This window comes from Octopus bimaculoides, chromosome 23 (assembly GCF_046866305.1).
Source record: "Octopus bimaculoides isolate indiv1 chromosome 23, ASM4686630v1, whole genome shotgun sequence".
NCBI classification, from domain to species: domain Eukaryota; kingdom Metazoa; phylum Mollusca; class Cephalopoda; order Octopoda; family Octopodidae; genus Octopus; species Octopus bimaculoides.
In genome coordinates, this window is record NC_142950.1 from 491,246 (window position 1) to 518,745 (window position 27,500).

A 27,500-nucleotide genomic window follows, 5' to 3' on the forward strand; every position below is an offset into this window, starting at 1 on the left:
GAGAGAGGGGGGGGGGCGGTTATGAGAGGTAATGGTGTCAAGAACATCCAAAGGTGTCAGCTAAAGCTGAGTAAGTGGTATGGACAGACTATAGTTAAGCTCCAGGTTCGGTGATTATGCGGATGAGGAGTCCAGCGTATGTCATCTGCATATCTCACGTCTATTTTCATTCCTCCACTTCACTCGCTATCTGTTTTATTCTAAATACAAGGGTCAATATTCCCCCACCCCCAACTCGATCCTTCCCAGGATTAAGGCAATTGGGTAGTGGTTAATACCTTCGAGAGACACTTGCTATGGATGTAGTGTTGCTATAGCAACATTCAGATGGTGTTCTGGACCGATATTTGTGAGCGCGTACACTTAATCCGTAATTTATATATATATGTGGACGCTTCCACTTAACATCCCTGCCTGATCCTAGTGGGACTTCCTTCTGGCCCCAGTATTATGATTAGGCCTCCGCTTCGAAGGAGAGCTGAATCTCTTGTATTGATTTCTGCGGCAGGAACTCACGCGTGCTGCTATCTCGCACTTTCCTTCCACCTGCCTCGGGGCTCTGAGTAATCTATTTTAAAAGAGTAGAGTCAATTCATTTATAATTGATCAGTTTGCCACCGTTGAGCATGCAGCTATAGATAACCTTTAGGTTATTTATGTGGGAAAGCTTGTAGTATTTGCGATTTGTGCGGGAAATACATCCTGGCTACGTTGAAAAGTGGATAACACAATTGAATTATCATTTTTGCCTTTTGATTCTGTAATTGCTGTTTTGACAAAATAATGTAGTTTTTCTTTCAATACGATATTCTGTATCTCAAACCGCCTGTTTGATATCTTTGCATGGATTCCTGAAGCACTGCAAACATTTTATACATTTTAATTATTGCTGCCTCGAAAAAAGGGAGGAGAATGAAAACATGTTTTAGTGACGAACTTACTATTTTTGATAAGAAGATAGAATGGTGTTGAGTGGATAATCTTCGATCAAAAGTTTGGTTCATCAAAGCCGACACGTAGCTAAACAAAGGCAAAGCAACCAGATTAGTCGGAACTCATTAACGAGTTAGCTGTCCTATTAGTTTGACAGAGAGTCTTCAGAATGACTGGAGGCTACGCTAAAAGATATGGATACGATTCCCTGAGGTAGGATAAAGTTCGCTTCGCAAATATGAGATTCCAGCTTTTATGGTGCTATATGAAATCGCGTACGAGTTTGTTTTAGCATAGCTTCGAGCCTACCCAAAGACCTGAGAATGAAAATAAGCCGCTGAAAACTGTATGGAACCCTGTAGAATGGATTAGTTATTTACAGCTTTGTTACACACAGTTACACTGATTTCACTTGAAGATTACATTAAGAGTACACGTCTCCGTGGACAACTAGCACGCTAATAAAATGAATCGCAGCTCAGCAGATGTCGAGAGAGCCACAATCCTACTTTCAAAATAAACTATTTCTATAACAACGGCGAGATTAGACATAATTCGTGACATAACTCCATATTAGTATACACTTTTGAAAATCTAATGAGAAAGCGGTAAAGTGTATTTCTCTATTTCAAAATATAATTCAATTTCGATTAATTCTGAAATATTCTCTGAGCAATGTCATCTTCATTTCTTCTTTTCCTCCACTTGCTTGGATAATCTTTCTCTCTCTCTCTCTCTCTCTCTCTCTGTATATGTGTATATATATATATATATATATATGAGCGTAGGCTGATGGTTTGTGTGTGTGTGTAATATTCGTTTGTGTGTGTGTGTAATATTCGTGTGTGTGTGTATGTGTGTGCACTCTGGCATCCACAGGTGATACATAAGCAGAGTTTACATGAACAAAGAATTATAAAGCAATTTGACTTCGCCCCAACTATCCCCCTCCACTTCTCTCTCTCTCTCTCTCTCTCTCTTATTTTCACTCTAAAATTAAAAGACTTTCACGGCTCAGTTGTTTTATGTGTGACTGTAAAGTTTGTTAATTGCCTATTACAGTATATTACACTTCCAGCTGTTGTCTCACCCCCACCCCCCACCACGTTACAATGGATTAAAATAATAAATATAATAAATATAAAAAGAGAAACGTTGCTTCTCAGGGAAAATCATTTTCGAACCTAGTGTTTCAATTGCTTCGTTGAATGGGATATTTGTGATAAACTATTCCCTTCTCGGCATATCCCGTCTAGATAACTATGTACCATGTTTGATGTTTAATGATTTATGTAAGACCCATCCGGATAAGAATTAAAATTTCATTTTGATTTGAATTTGATGTTGAACCTTTATTGTGTGCTAAAATGTATCCGATAAAAAGATGAGATTTTACCGGCTCCGCATGTTACGGGACATGGACGTAGCAGAAAATGCTGGCAGTTTCCCCTCGCATGATAGATCCAACACTTTTAGGCGCCAATTGTACGAAAGCAGCAGAGGACGTTTTGATAAATTGATTTCTTTCCTGAGTCACGAATTTCTCCAAATCATTGCTTGCGATTTTATACCGATTTTATACCGAATGCAGTTCTACATATTTACGACTTAAATTCAACCCACATCTTGTGATTTCTCTGACGAGGTAGATTGATTCTCAGTCGCTTCTCGAACTGGAACATAAAGGACTCAAAACGTGGTCAAATATAATAATAATAATAATGGTTTCAAGGACAGCCATCTTGGAGGAGGGGACGAATCAATTACATCGATCCCAGTGTTCAAGTGATACTTATTTTCATTATTTTCATTATTTACATTTGACGGATATTTGTCCTCATCTTGTTTGTTGTTCACACAACGTTTCGGCTGATTTAGAACCTGGGTTCTCATTCTTAAGATATTTTCCGATGTTGCTGTTGTTATTATTATTATTATTATAATTATTCAGGTCATTGCCTGGAATCGAACTTGGAATCTTGGGGTTAGTAGCCCACGCTCTTAACCAATACACTATGTGTCCACGTAAATTTTGAAGGGACTGCATTAGTCGATAACATCAACAAAATGCTAGACTGGTTCCTTAACTTCATCGATCCTGAAAGATCCTAACTACAAGGACCCCGAGACTTTGTGGTTTGTCCATCAGCAAAATTCAGAGAGAAAGCCAGACAGAAATACGGATGGCTGCCGGTTTTACTTAGGCAAAGTGTAAAATGGCGAAGGCAGCGTCAACAGCAACAACAACACATTCAGTCAGAAGTAAATAGCGACAATGGAAAGAAACGGAAGAAAGCGTACAAAACACAATGCATTAGGAGAAAATTACTACTCCTACTATTGCCACCATTATTATTATTATTATTAGTAGTAGTAGTAGTCGTTGTGTGTGTGTGGAGAAAGTAATTCGTTTGATACGGTGAGTTGATTAAAATGATAGGTGAGTGTAGGGCTGCGTCACGCTACACGAAACTTGTGCCGCAGGCTGTTACGTTATTGGCAGCTTTTTGCCAAGCAACTCAGCATTTTCGTCACATTTCGTTGGACAAGCGTCACGCATGCCTACATGACACTTGTGGTGATGAGTTGACCACAGTGGTGGTGGTCGTGGTGAAGCAATTTATGGAAGAGCTTGCCAGGGATTTGCATTTCGACAGAATTACTGAATGGCTGGTCATTTGTTGTTCATGTTTCTGTTTAAGTTGTGGGGTGGGGTGTGGGTGTGGTAAGGGAGATGAGGGTGATTGTAATGGTTGTATTAATGGTGGCGACTCGTACAAATAGGAGGAGTCTTTAGTGTAGAAGGTTGAAGATTTTCTTATCAGGCCTGGTAGGTGTGTGGCATAGGTGCGTGTATATCACTCTGTCTACCTACAAATACATGCACACAGAAGCACACACACACACACACGCATATATATATATATATATATATATATATATATATATAGTGTGTGTGTGTGTGTGTGTGGCTATTACCGGGGAAGTTAATTTAAACCGTTGTAGTTTCACAGTTTTACTCGGTAGAAATGAAAGCAGTTTCTACTGCGTAATAAAATGATTCTCGTCCGAAGCTAGGTTCGATCTCGGATAACGAGCAGCCAAAGGCATGCTTACTGTCAAAAACAATTACAAGTTTTTTTAGTTTTATTTTTCGATTCAAAATGATTTATTCTTTTTGTGTTAATGAATTAATCCATTTTGGCAGTCAATGCATTGCTATGTAAATTTAACCAGTTTTGCTCTGTCCGCGTTTGTATGCCGTATAAATAGTAATAATCGCTCTGCTTGAAGTGAAACGAGAACAGAAATAAATCAGGAAGATAAATCACGTTGTATAATTACTTTTACTCATTTTAAATTCTCGCAGGGAGGCGAAATTTATACTAATTCATACAATACAGTTCTATAATCAAGAGATGAGGAATTATGTACATTATTTACATTCGACGAGTTCGATTCCAGGCAATGACCTGAATATAATAAAAACAACAACATCGAAAAATACCTTAGGAATGAGAACCCAGGTTCGAAATTTCCCCAAGACACCTGATGAAGGCGGGCGGTGATATAAGCCGAAAAATTGTGTTAACAATGAACAAGATGAGGATAAATATCCATCAAATGTAATTCATACAAAATATCCTTTGTTTTTCAATGTCTCCTCTATATACACAGACATACATACGCGCGTGGGAACATACTCCAGTATTTGTATGTACAAATGTATAATGTAGAAAGCAGTAGCGCTCAGATGATTTGATCTCACACTCCGGAATCTATCTATCTATCTATGTATCTATCTAGAAAGAGACACCCACCCACCCACCCACCAACAAACCGAACCCTTTGGTAAACTCTTAGTACGAAGAACTGTTCCTCTTCTATCGACGGATTTTCAATATTAACCATTGTTAAGGCCTTGAGCCTGGAGAATCGTTTACCTCGCTGCGCAAAAATGCTTAGCGGCATTTCGTCCGTCTTTGCGTTCTGTGTTCAAATTCCGCCGAGGTGGACTTTGCCTGTCATACTTTCAGGGTCGATAAAATAAGTTCCAGTTGAACACTGGGATTGATGTAATCGACTTAACCCACTTCACCCCGAAATTGCTGGCCTTGTGCTAAACTTTGAAACCAATATTTATCCCGACTGCACACACGCATATACTTATACACACGCGCTCTCGCGCGTATTATGCTATCGTCGTTAAAGAAGTCCTTCCATATATCACACGATATCACAACCGATACATTTTCTTCAGATCCTCGTCATTCTGTCTTCTTTCTCTTCATTTCTTTTCTCCCTCTTCCTTCTTTTCTACCCCCCCCCCCTTTGCTCTTCGTCTCTGTCTGAAATATTCCTTTTCTCATTTTCTGCTTCTTTTATCATTCTATCCTCTCTCTCTCTCTCTCTCTCTCTCTCTCTCTCTCTCTCTCTCTCTGTCTACCTTCACATATATCTCAATATCTTGTCTTCCCGTCCAGCTTTCAACTAAAATACTTGCAGAGTAAATTGTCCTGCCCAAGCCTGCACCAGAAACAGCTATTCACAAGGTCTGTTTCTAATTAACACTGATTACATGTGAAACACACACACACACACACACACACACATGCAGAGAAAAAGATAGATAGAGAGAGAGAGGGGGGGCTGTATTTTTGTTAATTATTCCTACGAATTCTTGTCACTTCTGTCTGTCTTCTCTCTCTCTTCCTCTCTCTCTCCCTCTCTCTCATAGTCTTTCACATTTTTTATCATTTATAAATCACTTCTTCCCTTCTTTGTTTTCCATATTTTCTCTTTCCTTCTTTCAATCTCATTGTCTCCTCTTCCTTCTCCCCTTTCTTCTCTCTCATCCTTCACCCTTTCACCTTTTCCACCCTCTCTCTCTCTCTCTCTCTCTCGTTTTCCCTCTCATTTCCTTTCTTTACCAATTGTCTTTTCTTTTATTTTTCATCTGCTTTTTGTTTTTTTATTCCTTTGTTTATTTTCGCTCTTCCTCCCTCACTCCGTCTCTCGCTCTCAACACCCTCTACCTATGGTTCTTCACCCCCACCACCTTATCCGCAATTCAACTGCTTCTCTCCCTGCACCTCTTTCTCTTTCCCCTCACGCGCTTTCTCTCTCTCTCCATCCATACAGACATTCATACACACGCACGGCTATCTGTCAATCAATCTAGTCACATCTCCCTGCCTCCCATCACCACTCGTTCCCCCCGTTCGCCTCCACCACCATCGCCCCAACCGCCCCACACTGCTTTGAACCAACAAGCGACGCTCTTGTGCGGGTCGCTAGAAATAGCAGCCAAATCACTCTCGGATCTCGCTCTCATCGTCTTAAGAAAATCCATCCTGGATAAAGACTTCCCTAGCTTATTGAATAAAGGAATCAAGACAGGATGGTCATGGGTGGAAGTACCTTTGCACGATTAAGATTGACGTGAGACTAAACTACGACGAAAAGTACACCAACCACCGCCACCACCGTCGCCATCATTCTACTACTATTATACCACCACCACTGCTACCATCTCCTCCTCCTCCTCCTCTCACTCCCTTCTTCCGCTTTCTCAACCCTACGAAACCAATAATTAACTTGTAATAACAGTATTAGAAGACGTTCGCCTTTTGTCTCTTCAGCTCTCATTAGAAGCATGATCACGGCGGCGGCGGCGGCGGCGCGCATGCGTGCCTCTTGCTTATCTGACTATATATGTATGCATGTCTGTGTGTACGTGTGTGTATGCGTGTGTGTATGCTTCTGATTTCTATGTGTATGCGTGTGTCTGAGAGAGGGAGAGAGAGGAAAAGAATTAGCCATCAGTACAGCTATGTGTGTGTGTGTGTGTGTGTGTTTGTGTATCTGGGTGTATGTGCGTGTTTGTCTATACGTGTAAATTCTTATGTCTGTGTTTGTCTGAGAATGAACGAGACACGCGCGCGCGCGCACACACACACACATATTAGCGTGTGTGTGTGCGCATGTGCGTGCGTGCACGTGTGTGTGTGTGTGTGTGTGACTACATCTCGCTACTAAGCTGTTTAAGTTCTTCGAGAGCAGAAAGAAAGTAGACAGAACGAGTTGTTAGTCGACAACGAAAGCCACCATCTGCCGCCTTGTAGGCGACAAAACTAAAGCAGAAGAAAGGGAAAGAGTACAGCACGTCGAAGCCGAGCTCTTCAACTGGTGGACTCATGTCTTTTGATTCCAGTAAAATATTAAAAAGTCTAGTTTATGCCACGATGATATTCTTGCCTCGGTCTTCAAATTTCCTCTTGAAAACATGGCCTGGTCGTCGGAAGTAGAAATATTGTGAGCGTATGACGAGGTAGGGACATAGTGTTGTGAGATAGAGGGCGTGGTGGGTGTATAGTGTGTTGTGAGAATGCGTTGTGATTGTTATCGATTATCAGGTTGTGAAGAACGATGACCAAAAGCGCTTCAGCTGTGGTCTTTGCATTGTATATCTACTCTTCTGTGAATTGAGGGAGATGTGACTGCTATTTTTAGCAATTTGTGTGACATCGTAATGGTTCCCTCGTTAGCTCCTTGTGATATGGAACGGTGCATGTTGGTTTGTTGTGAAACGGTAGAAGGATCCTTCTGATTTGGCGGGCGCCACTTTTTATTTATGTTTTATTTAGTGTGTTTTTGGTACCGAAACACTTTCGAACTTCGTATACTTGTATATTTTGTCTTCTAGAACAGAGAAAAAATTTTATATTCGAAGTTATTTCATGTTAAAAGTTGTCGTATTTCGGAATTTTCAACCAATCAATGACGTCTATTGAGGTGAAAACAATTACTGCTGTGGTTTGTCAACAACACGTTGTGGCGGTGTAATGGGATCTTATGGGGTGGGATTTTATGGCAAATGAAGGAGGAAAAAATTTCTTGTTTTTAGTGTTGAACTGTTAGAATGCCACACAGTTTGGAGAAGACAGAATCGTTCACATCGATCCTAGTATTGGACTGGTACTTTACTTTATTGTGCCCCAGAGGGATAAACATCAAAAACGACATTTGTGGGATTTGAACACAAAACCTACAGGAAGATATTCGTTTATTTACCTCAAGCACAATACGATATTTAAATGCACGAGGGATGTCTTGAGGCGAACAGCTATTATCTCAAGGTAATTATCTCAGAGAGTGCACACAGTATATATACACAACAGAAGGACACACACGTATATACACAAATAAGCATACACATATGCATATACATACACATATACACAGTGCAAACACAGACTATAAACATACACACATGAGTAGCTTAAAGAAGAAATGATAAATATAATACATACATAATAAATATGTCTATACGCGCGTGCGTGCGTGCGTGCGTGTGTGTGTGTGTGTGTGTGCGCGCGCACGTGTGTGTGTGTGTGTGTGTGTGTGTGTATATAAATATATATATATATATAATATAAATTGATAGGTTTGTTGAAGGAGGCGGGAAGTAGTATGTTTGAAATGAAGTAGCTCCAGTGTCGACCGGCCCACTGCGTCCCCTTTCACACACACACACACACATACACACACACACACACTATTTCATGCTCCTCTCCTTGACCCTCACCCTCACCGACATGACCCACAGCGGCTCATTTACTTCGTCCTGTCAAGATACCAAACGAAGATCAGATAGAAATAAGACGACATAAACCAAACAAACAAGCAATAATAGCAAACGATAATAACAACAAAAAAAAAAAAGAATACTTAAAAGCAAAAGAAAAATAGGTGCCCACGACCTTCACCCCTTCAGAAGGCCCTCGTGCCCAGAAAGAACGCCCTGTACTACGCCCAAATTGACCTGACATGCCCCGGCTTTACTTTTCCTTGTTCTTATCTATTTTATTCTTCCGATCATTTGTCATCACGAACCGAAAATAATACATCACAATGAGCGACTACTTCCGGATTAAAACTTATATTCGTGTATTTCGTGTTGACAGAATTGTTAGAGAAACGGTAAATAAAATACGTTGCGACATTTTTCAATGACAACTTTAAGTCCAGCGTTCAAATCCTGCGGAAGCTAACCTTGCCTTTCATCGCTCCAGGGACAATAAAATAAAGTATCTGTCAAATACCAGGGCTAATGGCATCGACTTTTCCCCTTCCCTTTACTGAAGTTTTTGACCCAACAGGCAATCTTAAAGGTTAGTTTTATCACGTATCGAAACAAAAGTTGCTTAAAAATATCAATAAGATACAACAATGCCGCCCCTAGTTAAGACTGTCCAGAGATAAAGATAGATAATGTCCCTGTTTTTTGAATACATACATGTATATCAACGCAAGAAATATTGGTGGAGTCCACCCATAAAAAACTTCCTGAAAGTGCAAACACAATAAAGTCAGATATCGTCGTCTGGGAAAGAAAACATTGCGTCCACGCTAAATGGTCAGCTGCACAGAAGATGTGAACAATTTGTAGGAAACCCAGTAAGAAGGAAATATCAATGGACAGTGGCTTCCCAAAAAGTCGTCTTCTCTATCCCGATTATAAATTCACATTTATTACAATAGTTTTTTGGTGCATCCAGCGCTTATTTAATATTAAGTAACAATGGAGAAAAACTGATTTTTCGAACACAGAAAGTGAGCGACTAACACGCGCATCAGAAATTTATTCTGTCAGTAGAATAATAATAGCCTGCAAGACTTTAGCAAAGCTTAACTCTTATCACTGTTGTTGTCCATATTCCAGCGATAAAACTTTGTTTCCTTGTCAGAAATCAGTTCTTTCTTTCAAGGTGAATTCTAATAATTACGAAAGAAAAGCAAACACATTTATAATACATTCATCCATGCATGGTAGATACACACACACACACACACACACACACACACACACACACACACAGAGGCACGCACACACACACACACAGAGGCACGCACGTATGGTTAGATAAACAATCAGGTTTTGTGATAAGGAAATCCAGTTTCAAAAACCATTCTCTTGGACATAAGATGTTAATTGCGATGTGTGTGTATATATATATATATATATATATATATATATATATATATATATATACATAATGTAATCAGAAAACTATGAAACTTTAGTCAGTCGAGCATATCAAACAAGTGAATAAAAAAATAAGATATTTTTCCTCGGGTTTCAATGTAAACAGCTTTGTTGGTTAATTTCCATTTTACTCTCCCCCTCTCTCTCACACACACACACACACACACACACACACACACACACATTCATAGATACATATATAAGCACGTATACATAAATAAGCACACAAACATTTATACAAACATCCAAGGTCCGCCTTACACAGAATATAAAAGAGATAAAGAGAATGAAAGGAGTTGAAGTAAAGTATTACACTTCCAGCATTTGAATACTGTTGGAAGTGCAATACTTTTTATGAATCCCTTTAATTCTCTTTATATCATTTGTATTCTGTGTAAGGCGGACCCTTTTTCTGTGTAAACATATATACGCCTGTTTGCGGAGTGCTCAGCCATTTGCACGTTAATTTCACGAGCAGGTTGTTCCGTTGATCGGATCAATTGGAACCCTCGTCGTCGCAACCGACGGAAGACCGGTTGTTTTCATTGTTGACGGGTGTTTTTATTGTGATAGGGGTGGGTGTGATTGCTTATTCTAGTATTGTTGTTGTTATTGTTTAAATCCAGGTCGCACCCGTTTATGCCTCGCTATTTACAAAGGCATTTCAACCGTGACCATCCCATTATTATTTCAGGAATAGTGTACCTGAGGCTATATTATTCAAGGTGTTTAAAATACTAGGCTGCGATATGTGGGAGATTTGGCTGCTATTTCTAGAAGACCGAGCGACCACAGAGACTCCATCCGTTGTAGTATACGAAGGGTGTGTGTGTGTGAGAGAGAGAGAGAGAGAGAGAGAGAGAGAGAGAAAGAGAGAGAAAGAGAGAGAGAGAAAGAGAGAGAGATGGGGGGGGGGGTCATAGGTGCAATAGCGACTGTTCAGAGTGGAGAGTCTCTCGCTTTGCCATCAGAGATTCAGCAGAGCAGATGCCTCCAAATGAGACAAGAAAAGTAAGAGGCTGGGTGGGGAGGATGCGTGGAAGGGAGGACAGATGGAGGGGTCTGTTTGCTGTCTGTCAAAGAGGACCCTAATTTAACCAATAACGTATGAGCCCTTCTTTACCTAACAACGTGTAAACATAATGGGCGGCAACACTAAGAGACATCCTGCGACAGAGGCGACACCAACGGCAACAGCTGTGTATGCGCGCGCGTGCGCATGTCATGGGAAGTGGTGTGTGGGTGTGGGTCTGTACTTTTCTGTTGAAGTACACACGGTGTGTATATGTCTTGTCATTTATGTATTCATGGGCTGCCGTATATATGTCGATCGTCAACACACGTCTGTGTGTGTGTGTGTATATTCAAGTATGTGTGCATGGACATATGCATACACACACACACACACACACACGTGTGTAGGGCCAATCAATAACGAAAGACAAAATCCTATACAAAACAGTCCAAGGGACGTTCACACCTGACATGATGTTGACGCGCGTGCGCGCATGTGTGTGTGGACGTCTCTTGTATTTTTTAATTATTATAAATCTTCCAATGAGGAGGGAGTCGGTGTGCAACAAAGATACAAGGCTCCATCTTTGGGATGAAACTCCGAGTAACAGTCTTTTGTTATATTTCTGCTGCTTTTATATATATATCTACGCACACACACACACTATTATTTGTAGCTTCATCTAACTCGAGTCCCACCAAATGATTTCACGCCTCTCAAAGTTTCAGAATTCTTACGACATAAATACCACCTCCACACACACACACACACACACACACACATGACACTTCCAGAAAGCGATTCCTCCCCAAATCCTCCACCTTCGCATCCCAGGTGATCGTGTTACTCATTACGCCACCAGTTTTCGTACAGTCACTTAGCAGTTAGCGTGTAGGTTATTCTGCTGTTTATCAAAGAAATTCTATCTATGATGAGAATTAATTACAAGAATATGCATACTTATTAATTAGCAATAAAGATTTAAATAAATACTATAAAACATTTACAAATATTAATTATTTGCAGATATTAAAAAAAGCGCTGCTATTTTTAGCATTCAGTGTCTATGAGCAACCGTCAAATGTTACATAACGCGGCGTTCACCTGTCTCTGTCAGCGTTTTCTATTCAGAAGGTGAGACCGGAAAGCTTTGGAAATTGAAATGTTAATCGGCCGAAGACCGTTGTTACTGATCCAAGCTAAACAGGAAAACAAACTAAAAATGGTAACGGGAAAAAAACTTTTAGTAAAGGTAAATGAAACTCGAAAACAGTCGTCCTATATATATATATGTAAGACGACTTATATATATATATATATATATATATATATATGAGAGAGAGAGAGAGAGAGAGAGAGAGAGTCATTCGTGTGTATATGGAGTGTCTTCATCAATTTCCGTCCATCTGTCAATCTGTCTGTCTGTCTGTCTACCTGCATATCTACCTTATCTCTCCATCTACTTTCTACCCACCTGTCTATCAACATAGCCGCTTGTCTGTCCTACACTTCTCTATACCTACCTGACTTCTTTTTCTAGTCATATGTCCCTGCCCGTGAGTCTCTCTCTCTCTCTCTCTCCCTCTCTCCGTCTCACTTTGGCACCTCTCAAGACAGTCAGGTCGCCTACATCTTGCTCGCTTTCCTTCTCAATGTCTTTTTTTTTTGTTAATCAGCAGTTTTAACACACAACATCAACTTCCTGCTAGAAAACATGAAGCGTATCCGGTTTATATATACCTGGGTGTCCAGGTAAGGTGGGTGTAGGATGGGGGTGGAGTGGGTGGAGGTCGAATAAATAAATGGTGGGTGTCTTGCTGTTTCGGCTGTTTTCTTGGCTTCCTTTCTTTTGTTTGCTTAACTTGTTTCAATGGCATTCAGGAATTTCGAACACACACACACACACACACACACACTTGTAAACGCATATACACATACAATCACATTCATCTAGTTAGAGACACTCAGCGACACAAGGAAACACATACATATACGCATATATTTGTAAATATACGCACAGACATAGTGTAAAATTTGCATAATTTAAAGACAAATGAGCGAGGAAAAATCGCTGCAATTGGCCCAGTGGCGTGGATATAAAGACGACTAAACGTAAATGGAATATCGTTGAAGATCAATTCCTAATTTATTGTTATTATCGCTTTTTCGAGAGGAAAATCAACAAATACATCAACAAATATCAAGGGGCAAATGCGATCAATTCCAATTTGAAAGGAAGATAATTTAAAACGAAAAAATGAATTCCCGAAGTAAAAATATTGAGAAAAATAAAAAAAAAACCCAAAAAACCCCAGTTTGATTGTCTGGAGACAAGAGGAAAGCTTTGAACGTGTTTCTGCTTCAATAGGCGTCTTCAGTTTAGCAGTTGTCCTACTTTGAATCCAGCAAATGAGGTTTACAAATTATGCTTGGCAATAAATGTCATCATCTCTATTTTTATATGTTTAACTTTACAAAACAGTATCTTTTGGCTGCATTTTCACATCGTCGACGATTTTTGGGACAACCTTTCTTCAGATGCGAGAATATCGAGGGAATCGCTGCGCTCTACAATTTTTTTTTTTCAGTATGTGTGGTCCATGGAAAAGTTCGTCGTTTGCTCAACTCCTACAATTAAACGAATTTTCGTTTTCACGGCATCAGTAATAATAAGGATCTTTTTATTCGCTTATCTTTCAGTATTGAAAAATTCCGTAACGTTGAGATTAGCACAGGCTTTTTGTTACGGGGCAGATATCATCTACTCTGGCGTGTGGACTCAACGCGATATCTAAAAGGATGATTGTAAACACAAATAATGTATGGTTAGTGAAAGAAGAGAGGTGGATCTACTGGAAGTTTCTATCCTGGTTTTATGCAGTGAAAGAGTGAAAATAATTGCCCAAGTATAATTTCGATCAATCAAAATATCGCAAAGGTAATTCAATCTTTTTATCACAGAGAAAAGAAGGATAATCAACATCACTGGACTTGAAATTTCGAAGACTACATGAGCGCTTTCTGCGGACCATATCGACTCAGTTGTTAACGAGTGGGCCTTGGATACACCAAAGACCCAAATATTATTTGATGTTACGTGAAGAAGCTCTCCCGAGGGATTAGTGTATAGTTAATCATATTCGCTTTTCCAAAGTTTAAGAACATTTTTGTCATTCGACTCCCATCACATAGATCAGAATGCAGGTCTGTGTTCGATCAAATGCTGCTCCCTTGAGGACTTTTTGGCGTTCAAGTCATTTGCGAAGCATCCTCCTACGTTTGGTGTCATTTTGCAACGTCATTTATGGAAACAATAAACTTTTAAAGACTCCGATTGGATTAATCTTGTCGATTACAACATTTTGTCAGGCTAAATTTAATCCACAACACTTGCTTTCAATATTGGCTAATTAAGAAGACGCATGGGTTAGGGAATAGTGTATTCAAGTCACGATCCTAAGGTCGTGAGATCGATTCTCAGCAGCGCGTTGTGTCCTTGAGCAAGGCACTTTATTTCACGTTGCTCCAGTCTATTCAGCTGGCCATAATGAGTTGTACCTGTAATTCAGTGGTCCAGGTTCGTCACATTCTGCGTCATGCTGAATCTCACTGAGAATTTTATTAAGTGTTTGTGGAGTACTCAGCCACTTGCACGTTAATACCACGAGCAGGCTGTTCCGTTGGTCGAATCAACTGGAACACTCGTCGTCGCAACCGACGGAGTGCCCAGCCATTGGTTAATTTCTTGAGAAGAATGCTGTAGTCAAGGTAAATGACATCCGTGTTGTAATCTATTCCCACAGCATTTAAAATGTCATTAAACTGGTGCAGAAACCGAGTTGGGCGGACTCTCTTTCATCAGAAAAAATCTTGCTGGTTTCCGTCTGCCCGATGACTTCTCTCTGGGAAGGTTGTTGTTTCTAATTTGAACAGAATGTCGAATACTTTAACGATGGGAGCCATTAATGAGATCGGACGCGAATTCACTGCGTATTGGCCTGAGCAGAATTACTCAGTACCAAAGTCGACTGCAAGAATCTACTCAGAGTAAAACAATAGCTTGTTAAAACTGATCTGGTCTTACGCGCAGGGACCTACGATTCTATCTATCTATCTCTCGTATCTATCTATCTATCTATCTATCTATCAACGCAACACTTCCATCCTAGTTGTGTGATCCCTACTAACTCGAAACGCTGATACGTTCTATTGTTCTGTAATAATGACATGAAAACCAGTACGACTGGACTAACCACTTTGTTCAAGGGTTTGCGATTTAGTCTTTTGGCCTTCTTCCTCTCTCACACGCGGTCTCTCTGTCTCTCTCTCACTCTCTCCACATTCTGCATACATATTTAAACACACACACACGTTATAATTTATGTGTGTGAATACGCGGGTTTGTTATTCCCAGTCTATTTTTCAGAGACCTTGACTTACACTTGCACACACACACACCTAAAAGTATTTTCGCAATATAAAATTAGTTTACACTCTCCTCCATGTATGTGCGCGCGTTTATACCCATCTATCTATCTATCTGTCTCTCTCTCTACACGTAAAATATGAGTCATTGTTTCGTACGTTTGTAAACACTTTTATATGGCAACATTTTTAAACAATTCTATTATTTCCCCGTACGTGGATGCTCGCGCACATGCATGTGTGCGCGCGCACACACATACATACATACATACATACACACACACACACTATATATATATATATAGAGAGAGAGAGAGGGGGAGAGAGGGAGAGAGAGAGAAAGAAAGACACACACACACAAAATGTTAGCTACTTACTGATTGTGCACTGGATTTAAAATATTAGAGTTGATTTTTTTTACAATGAATTAGAAAGTAGTTTACTTTTCGTAGTTTTCTATTCTTTCTTTCTTTATTATGTTGCTTACTTTCCCATCCAAACGGCTCGTCTCCTGATATATATATATGTATCACCATCTATCTAGGCAACGAGCTGACCGAATCATTTGCTCGCCGGATAAAATGTTTAGCCGAATTTCTTTCGGTTTTACGTTACGAGTTCAAATTCTGTTGAGGTCGACTTTTGGGGTTGATAAAGTGGCAACTGATCAATTATTGGAGTCGATGAAATCGATTGGCCTTCTCCCCGAACATTATAGGCCTTGGAACTATAACTATAATCCAAAGAATATCTACTTATATATATGTAGTGAAACTACCTCCCGCCATTAGATACAAACTACTATCGCCATTACATACAATCTTCTCATTTAAATATAAATAAATGCGAGCGTAGTAGAGAACCCATTCCTTGTCCATCACGTGACTGATCATTATTCGAATCGGCAACTTCTTCGAACCTTTCCCGTCAGAACGCAAACTGACCAATCACGGCCCCTAATAAGGTCACGTGATGGAGTAAAATTCTAAAGGCATTTGGAGCCCTCTTAACGCTATATATAGATCAACTCATACCCAATAATTTGTCTCGGTCCAGTTTCTCTTTGAGAACTGTTCCGTGTACCACACGACAGCAGTGTACCACACGACCACTTCAGCAGCTTCGTCCAGCCACGATGACCTCCGCCGTCGCCACATCAGCAACAAGAGTCTACTACTACTATCCAGCATCATCATCATGACCAACACGATTCTACGATTACTACTAACCAGCATCAATCTCTACCAGCGTCAACACGACTTACCATGTACACCACATCAAACTCCGCGGCACATTTCTCTCTTCGATTCTGTTAGGTGACTTAGCTTCACCACAGTAAACAAACAGACAAGAGAACCACAGCCAGCGACGAACATCTGTATAACAAGAATCACGGCTAGGCATCGATGCCTCGACATCACAACTAGTGATCAGCTCTGCCAAACTCAGCCTCCCTCACTTTCACATACAGAACTTTTCTTATTGTGTACCCAAGATCTGGTATAATTGCTCACGTGTCATTGACTCTTTCTCTGCTGTAATATTTCACATACACACATGTATCACTCACATACACACTTTTCTTTGTATGACGGCCTGTCTTTGATTATGTTCTTATATGTCGCATTCACACACTCACACAGACATACATCTTTAACGCTACAATAAATATATCTGTTATTCATCTAATACGGTTGTGGTCTTTCATTACTGGTCATCTATGTTATCGACGCATAACATATCATCTATATCATCCATTGATATATATTTGTATGTTCGACCGTGTGACGCGTTTAAATAAAAGGAGTCCTGTTTTTCCATTCGTCACCATTTCTCCTTTTATGAGTTCACACAGTTTCCCTTACATATATATATACCTATATATATAAATATATATGCACACACGCACTCACATACACATATGTAGATACAAACAGGAAGTCTTGGTGATTGAAACAAACAAGATAATACAAATAAAACCTGAGTGTTTGTGTGTGTTTCTTCCTTAGCACAAATAATCAGCTGTTTGAGGTCTTGTTAATATAAAACCTCAAACTCCATTGGCCGAATATAAATATTTATACTCTATATCATGCATTGCGTAGCTGTTTTTTCTTCTTCGTTATGAACTTATTATTATTATTATTATTATTATTTGTTTGTTTGTTGCCAAAAACAATAAGTGCGGTTTTATTTTCAACTTTGATGCTCAATTTAGAATAATCGTTCATTTATCTCTGTTGATGGGAATTTGAGGAGCAGATCTCGGTCTATTGATTTACGGAAACGGTTTTGCTTTTTTACTGTTTCTCCTCGTTTATTTTTGACTGTCAAATTAAAAACGACTGAAAGCAAATTGCAGCGATTTTATTGCAGTAGTTCAAAATGGGAACGCTAAGCAATGAGAAATACTTGCAATATAGACAAGATATAAGCCTAGGGGAACGTCAACCAACGTACATCTCATCACTATGGAAACAAGAGAGTCGAGGATGATGAATGTCACGGACGATGTTTTGTGATTGACAACGACCGCCTGAGCGGTGCAGGAAAGGTTTCGGCTATTTAACAGTTGTTCGATATTTTTACATTGTAGAGTACACAACACAAGCACACACACACACACACACACACACACACACACACACACACACACACACACACACACACACAGATAATAACATGTAAGGAAGCCGATAAAACATTGGTTTACCTGATATTCTGTTCGACAAGAAATTTCTGAAGAAATTCAACTTACCTGGAAAAGAGAGAAAAATAATTGTTATTATCATTATTTCATATATTCACAACAGTTTAGATTATTATTATTATTATTATTATTATTATTATAATGATTATTGTTATTATTTCACCGACATAAGCATGTTATCATTTGAAGCTAACATGTTTTGCCGTGTCTAGTTACGTCCGATAAGTTTTAGAGTAGCAATTCTGTCAACCGAGGTCAACTGTGCTTTCATCCTTCTGCGTTTGATGAATCCCAGTAACAGTCACATACTGGGGTCGCAGTAGTTGATTACATCCGTTCCACCCAATATGGCCAACGTGCGAATGTTTACAACCTTGGGAAAATTGGCTGAGTTAGACAAGCCGATCTCAATATTTCTACCATTTAGTAACTTAAATAGCACTTAATTTTGTCTTTTTAACTTACGCAACGTATTCACACATTGTCCCAGATACGCTGAAATGATCCATACACACCCAGACTCTTTCCAAAGAATGTGTAATCGGACCAATGCTAGGATATGAATTTTAGGCAATCAGAGTAAAATCGCTTTTAGCACAGAGTAAAGCATTCACAAACGATTCCAGTCCCAATTTATTCACCAACTTAACAGGATCAGCTTCTTTATGCTGACTGTGGGAGATTGTTCCTAAAGATTATGGACTTTAGGGGGACTTAATCATGTTCTCTCTCTCTCTCTCTCTCTTTATATACCATATCATATGCACACATAATGCAGAAATACTGTGTACAAGACTAATCAGATAATCCTGTGAACGCTAATACAACTAGCAAAACCAAGATAATCTTTGCGTTGAGTTTTTGTTCTGTGTTCATAAATAATCTTGAAAGTTATCGGATAAGATAAGTAAGGAAAAATGGTTTGATTTGCAAACGAAAATATTTATCAGCGAAGCAACATTCTGAAATAACATTTATGTTCAGAAAGAGAAAGTTACATTGTCAAAATATCAAAATAGTTAGAAGGCGAAAGGAAAAAGAAATGGAAAAAGGGATTCTGAGAATATCGATAGAAATCTCTGCAAATTGATGCTGTCTCAAATATTTATTAACAGTAAGTGCACTGGAACATATATATATAATGTATATATATATATATATATATATATATATATATATATATATATATATATATATAATGTAAGTGCTGGCAGAAATTAAATTAGCTTGCAAATACATGTTCACTTTACTAAATTTATACTCGGGCTAAGAAAGAACAGCTCGAGTGTTGGAGTCGCCACTGTAATAGACATATTATGTAATATAAATGTATATATGTGTGCGTGTTTGTGTGTGTGGGTGTTTGTGTGTGTGTGTGCGTATAATATATATATATATATATATATATATATATATATGCATATGTGGTTAGAAATTATTTATTCGATACATCCTTTAGTTAAAACCATGCACGCACACACACACACACACACACACACACACACACACAATACTTGCTAACAAAGTATTACATTATGTTAACTGACAGACACTGAAGTGGAACAATAAACACAAGCCGTGCACAGTTCTATGTATGTCATCCACCACATTACGTCTTATACAATTGCTATTATTCGTTACAGAAATAAATCCGGCCGATATGTCACTTCAAATGAGATCCATGTCACCCAGACATGTTTATTATTCATGATGCTATATGTCACCCAAATATGAGTCTCACACTGTCACTTGTAAATCATAAACGAGAAGGACTCTGTAACAGGTTTTCCTTCGTCCACGTGCTTTTGTTCTTCGAGGCGCGCGCGCACACATCCTCTTGAAACCTTTCGTCCATTAACTGAAAGGAATATCCAGGCTGCATCGTTTGGACAGAAAGGAGCTTGCATCCATTAGTCTTCTGCTGTTACACATTACAGCTGAAGAGATTGCAACAATGGGAAATGAAGTACCTTGCTTAAGGACATGGCTAGTTCAGGAATTGAACTGACGGATTAGCAGAGCACCCTAAGGATGAAGTCACGTTTTTTATAGACGAAATATGTCGACTAGGCATTCAAAATAAAAACCTTTCTATGTCTTGATATATATATATATATATATATATATATATGGAGAGAGAAAGAGAGAGAGAGAGAAATAGAAAGAAACAGACAGATAGATAGATAGATAGATAAATAGATAGATGAATGGATAGATAGATAGATAGATAGATAAGTAGATAGGTAGATAGATAGATAGATAGATAGATCATAAAATGCTGGAGGGCATGAAAGGTGAATATATTTATCGAACCATTTGGTATCCATAGAATAACGGCCGTTTTGCAGCCGACATCATGTTAAAATAATTTCAGCGTAGAATAAATCATTTTCCGTGCCTGTACCAAAATGCTAAACATTGCCCGGTACTGATGGCATCTTGCTTTACCACCGGAAAAAAGAAGTGGTTGCCGGAGAATTTCTACGATTTCACAAGTCCCTATTTTTGCCCTCCAGATTCCTCCGATTTGTAACCCAATTGATTACTATGTGTGTGTGTGTGTGGGGGGGGGGGGTTGTCGACAAAGACACCAACCGCTCTACCTGCAACACTAAAGCTCAGCTGGTGACCGAGATGAAGGACAACGTTCAAAGATCTTTTTAGGGACATTGTGAGGAGCACATGCACCGGGTTCTGGAGCCGTTTTGAGGCCGTAGTGGGAGCTGAAGTCATTATCTAGTTGATACTTTGCGGTTTGTGCCCTCTTCTCCTTTTATGCAAACTGTCAGATTTAGCCCGAACACCAATACGAATATATATATATATATATATATATATATATTGTTGACGTATGTATTTGTGTCAGAGGGAGACATGTTTCCTATAACACGTGGTGATTATTCTGAACTATCTAACCGTAAACATTTCTAATAATTACTCACGACCTCGGAGAACTGCTTGGCTGCTCGAAACACATAAAACACACACACCCAAGATATCGCCTTTTCCATACTCAATACACCGTATACGTTATGCATACTGTTGAACAATATGAACAATGCATGAGTATGTGTGTGTGTATATATATATATATATATATATATATATATATATATATATATATATATGACTACAATACGCACATATGCATAAAGAATATCCAGGATCAAATGAAATTAGTTTAAATTACAAAAATATATTTTAAAACAACTAAATAGAACAAGCTGGTGTAGCTTTTATATATTGTAATCAATGTTTGTGCGAGCGTGAGTCTGAGAGAGAGGAGGAGGAGAAAGAGAAGGAGGGAGAGAGGAATAGAGAGAGAGAGAGAGAGAGAGAATGGGTGGACGGTGTGGGTGTGGGTGTGGGTGAAAATTGTGTTCGTTTTGGATTAATGGATTTCTAAGATAAATTCCATACTCGCAGCTATGTTGACCTATATATGTTGACCTATATATGTATACATGTGTATACATGCTCCAGCACGACCGCAGCCGCGTTGCTGAAACGTATAACTGTCTGTCTGTCTGTCTGTCTGTATATGTGTGTGTGTGTGTGTGTGTCTCTACCCTGCAGTGTTCAGCCCATTTTCTGTGGGTTCATCCAGATTTATGTCACATGCCCTCGTGCGTTTTAGCTCCCTTTTGTTTTAATTTTGAATGCGTGTACGCATGCGCGCGCATACACATAAATAATTGCTGTATTTACTCTCATTTATATGCATAAATATGTTTATGAATATATTAATCGGAACTTTTTGTAGGCCATCCCATGCACACGCGAGTTCTCTCTCTCTCTCTCTCTCTCTCTCTCTCTCTCTCTCTCTCTCTCTCTCTCTCTCTCTCTCTCTCTCTCTCTCACTCCTATCTATCTATCTCTCTCCATGTATATTCATTCATACAAATATGCTACAGATGGTCATCGGCAGTCAGATGTTCATTAAATATGCCAGATGTTGCAACCTCAAACAATGCGCCACGGCGCTCATCACATCCAATCCCACCCTCCAAACCCTATCATACACCACCCACCTACTTCTGTGCATCTTTGGTTCTTTTTCTCATGACAATTGTTATAGGAGACCAACGATCCACCTCCCGCCCCCCCCCCCCCCACCCGATATAAAAAAATTATGTCACAAACATTTTCAAATTCTACTCCTCGCCCATTGAAATTCCTGGCCTTCGGTTGAAGTCAGAAACCATTGTTGGTTCTTTTACTCATATTTGCCACACAACAAACACACAATAACTTCATTTGTTTCTCTATCTATCTTTCTTTCTTGTTTCAGTCGTTGCACAGTGGCCATGTTAGGGTACACTGTCATTTTCTTTGCCGAACGCTATATCAAGGACACTTCAACAGGCGTCCTACGAATTTTATAAACTTCCAAGAGAATGATAATTAATTCTGTTCTAGAATATCTCGAAGCACACATATAAAGCTATGATGAAAGTATGTGAGTGCTTCGAGAGATTTCAAACGTTATATATGACGAAAATCTGTGAATGTGTTCTGACCACTTTGGGGCTTTGACATGACAAACTGCAGCATTTAACCACAGAGTTTACAGACACGTGCACGCACGCACTAATACGAAGGGAACTTTAGCGCGATAGCTACGGTAATAGTTGGTGTTTGTACCGCTTCATTATGTCATTTTGTCTACGTTAGGAGTCTTGTGGTATTACAACAGGTTTATCTCATCCGATTGTTAATACCTCATTCATCCGAAGAGAAACAAATGTGACAACACTCATATTTACTGCATGCCCGCACACACACACACAGGTTGGTGCGTCAGTATTGTCATTAGCCATAGGTTGAGGCTATTAAAAGCGTATCTATCTATCTATCTATCTATCTATCTATCTATCTATCCCCAATCACATATCTGTACCGTTATATATGAATATATTACTCTGTGCAAAACCTAACACATATACTTGTACAAGGAAATATACATTCACAGACATATATATATCTGCAGATCGATAGCTGTTATTTATCACGAGCTATCTGTCACATCTAATCAGGCCGTCGCCGTCTTATCAGTGAAAAATGGCGACAAGCTAAGGCGTGAAACAATCATCTGTTTTATCTTGTTCTTATCTCACAGATACTTCATGCATACACACACACACACACACACACACACACACATATATATATATATATTTATATATATATATATGCATGCATGTATTATGTATGCACATGCATACATATGTGCATATATTCATACATAGATGGGCATGAATACATGTGTGTGTGTGTATATATATATATATGTGCTCACACATACACTCTATCTCTCTCTCAAACACACACATACACACACACTTGTGTGTGTAGCTTGCTTCGTTATTTTCGCTTTTTATGTCTTTACGCTCGACAACAACAGGCAACATTTTCGCAAATTCACTTATTTTAATGAAATGAAATGGATAAGCCAAAAAAAAAAAAGAAAAGAAAAGAACATTAGTGTGTGTGTGTGTGTGAATGTAGATATTAGTATACACACATATATGTGTGTGTGTATGTGTGTGTATGTGTGTGTATATATGAACAGTAGCAGAGAGAGAAAAAGAGAAGAAATGTGAGAGAGAGAGAAAGAGAGAACGTTGTAGAAATGAACCTATGACCTTGTAAACTTGAGCAAAAATTCCATCATAATAAATAAATAAATAAATAGAAAACACTACTAATTGTGTGTTAGAAATTCCGGTTTTATTCGGCACCTTTTGGAAAAGATTAGACAGGGATTGGAATTTTGCCCAAAGCAGACGATCGTTTACTCTCTCTCTCTTCTCCCCCTCCCTTCTCTTTCTCTCTTTAATGATTAGCAAGCTTTTACAACAATGGTGGACAATTCTGTCGAAGTCTTTCTTTGAAATCTTCTTTTCTTTTTTTTTTATAATTTTTTTCTATTTCCTTTTCTTTGGAATACCTTTAGCTCTTTCCAGAATGTATTTCTAGCCGTTTCTTGTAGAATTCTTCTTTCTAAATTTCCTTTTTTTTTTTTTTTTTTGCTCTTCTTGCATTTTTCCTGATTAGTTTTTTTATATTTTTCATGTTTCAGTCGTTTTTTTTTTAATCATATCTCCGTGTGTGTGTGTGTGTGTGTGCGTGTGCGTGTAGTCCTACACACATACTCTGACCCACACAAACACACAATGGCGTATATGCGCCTAGCTGGAGTGATTGATATATAAATAGATGTCACCCGTGAGTCCCTTCCTTCCTTCCTTCCTTCCTTTCCTTCTTTCTAAAATTTTAATTATGACTGTGTTGGATACTTTCAGTCTTCGAGCCGGACCAACTCGCGCTACATCCTTCAATACACACACACACACACACACACACACACAGCATGAGAGAGAGTGATGCATAGGAAGATTGACATTTATAGGAGGTGGTGGAGAGAATTAGCCTTGTGGAGAGCGTAGTTTTGCTGGTTAACAAGTAAGATATTCGGTTCGATTCACGTCAGCGAATTAACTGATATATAATATTGTTTCTTTTAATATTCTTCATCAATCAATACTCACACATCATCATCATCATCATCACTGTACACAATACCATCACACAGCCCCCCCTCCACAACTCGAGCAAACACGGACCTCTACGTAGACATAACAGCCAAATTTCCCTCATTACCACTAGAAAAGGGACGCGTTTGGTAAATGCAGTCCAAAGATTACTACATGTAAGAAAAGGAAGGGATGGCCACAACTGGAATGTCTTTAATCAAATATAATACTCGAGCAGAACCGATCTGAGTCTAAACCACAACATCAACAATAGCTTCCATCTCACTTGGATTATACTACACCAGCAACATCACCGCTACAACCATGACTAGGACCCAAACAGAACACATCGTAGAATTACTACTACCACCACCACCACCACCACGCTATCATCATTCACATATCACCACCATCATATTACTCCATACAACCACACAGACATACTGCCACACACAGGAAAACCGCGCATTCATCACTCCTAACATCAGCCGACCAACAACACTGCGCCACCGCTACACCACCACCAACTCAGAACCACACAATCGGGCACCACCACCTCCACCACCACCTCCACCACCACCTCCACCAACAACAACACCACCGCCGCCGCCGCCGCCGCCACCTTTAACCTACCGTGTTCCCCCTCGTTACGTGAAGATATTCAAATTAAGTTATCTTTACAAAATACACGGTTCGTTAAACAGGCGTGTGAGCGTGTGTATAAATATGTGTGTGTATACATGCATGTATGTTTGAATGCGTGAGTATATATATGTATATATATGTACACACACATGTATCTATATGTGTGTGTATCTATATGTTTGTGTATATATATGTTTGTGTGTGTATATATATATATATATATATATATATATATATATATATATACGTATGTGTGGGTGTGTTATATATACACATATATATATGCATATTTATGTACATATATGTATTTGCAAACCTACATACATACATACATACATACCTGCATACATACATACATACATACTGTGTATGATTAATTATAAGTCAAGTAAAATAATCACTCGCTCCATATTTTCACCAACAACGTCTGTGTGCGTTATTCTTCGAAAGATTTTGCGTGTGACCAAGATGACGTAATGGTGTTGTATCCGAAGGCGCAGTTGCAAGGTCGATTCACACCGATTCCAGCTGGTCACATGATCGAACCTGTTGCTTTCAGCAAAGTCATCTTTGTTAAATTCGTTTATGTGTTGCCGAGGCTTTGCAACTTCGGGTTGCGCGTGGCTGCTTTAGGGCACACACTATATATATATATATATATATATATATATATATATATATATATATATATATATATATATGTATATATGTATATATATATATATATATGAGAGAGAAAGAGAGAGAGAGAGAGAGAGAAGTGTTTATAAACGGATATAGGAGAGGAAAGAGAAATACTCTATACTTGAAGAAGAGTAACACACAATTGAGGGCAAGTCGAAACTTCGCAAAGTGTTAAAGTGAGTGTCTCGTTGAGTCCTGGAACTGGGGCTGGCAAATGTTTTCTTGAATAAACAGTCTTTTAGGAAATGACAACGTCTCTCTTTGGAACAGTGTTGTACAATCCCGAATACACACACACACAGAGGAATACACACACACACACACACACACACACACACACATACACAGATACATACATATAGACAGACAGACGTACGTGTGTGTGATTAGAAGTAGAAAAAAATAAAATCATCACTGACATCCCCCAGCCTACTGTTTCCACCACCACCGCTGCCGTCGTCTTCATCCAACTACACGCACACACACACACACACACACACACACACACACACACACACATACCCGTGTGACTGTTTACGCCTGACTCTTTATTCCTGTGTCTGTGTGTCTTGCTCAAGGGAGTAATCTTAGAATGTTTTCAACTCTTATCGCAGCATCGTTTGATTTTTACATCTTATCAGTGATATTACTGGTGTCAGTAGTGGTGGTCATGGTGTTGGGAGTGGCTGTGAAGAAGATGATTAGTGGCGGTGGTGGAGTTAGTTAGTGGTGGGTGTGCTGGAAATAATATTTCAGATGTTGGTGGTGTTTGGGGGGTGATGTTATTGTTGTTGTTGTAGTTTAACCCAAGCCTGCGCCGATTGAGCAAACTCAATCGAACCGTGACCATCCCTTCGTATTAGAAACATCTCCAAGACAGCATTATCTGATGTCCCCTTTTCTTAAGTCAGTGGTGGGATTGAAGTGGAATTTCGCTATTATTTTTAGTAGGTCAAGTAACCATGTACAGGCTCGCTTCTATTGAGGAATATGGTGGTGGTGGTGGTGGTGATATTAGAAAAACTAAGAAAGCTAAGTCAGTCATTTGAGAGAACAACTACCGCGTTTGGTGTTAGTGAAACCATTGGGAACAGAATGTTTCCATGTTAACTTCTGGTTTAATACCGACTTTCTAATCATGGCTGGAGAACAGTCTTAGTATCACACACACACACACGCACACATACACACACGGAGTAACTGGTCTGAAGGAAATACACACACATGCACATTTACTGTGAATACTCTTGCAATTAAAAGACAATAATTTCCGAAACAAGCCAGTGAGAGAACTCCAGGAATACGAACGATTGCAAATTTTGGGAAAATAAAGACAACGCAGGTAGAAGTGGATCTTTAAAGCAAAATTGGTGAAAACGATGGATGCGTTAAGAACTTAGATCGCATCAGCAAAGCATCTTTCACTTACGTTGATAAGACAAGGAAGTTTTCGTTAAAGAGAAAGAATGAGAATGTATTTGCGACCGACCACACACAAAAAAC

The 27,500-nt window shown here is 39.1% G+C and overlaps 1 protein-coding gene and 1 long non-coding RNA gene across 39 annotated transcripts in view; one reads left to right on the forward strand and one right to left on the reverse strand.

The window, feature by feature from the left end:
• LOC106878922 (uncharacterized) overlaps window positions 1-27,500 on the reverse strand; it is a 483,138-nt gene that overhangs the window by 215,000 nt on the left and 240,638 nt on the right. The window lies entirely within an intron of this gene.
• Window positions 11,282-17,111, forward strand: LOC106878924 (uncharacterized). Its single transcript, XR_001410570.3, has 2 exons — window positions 11,282-12,249; window positions 13,698-17,111. It is a non-coding gene; the product is annotated as an uncharacterized LOC106878924 (long non-coding RNA).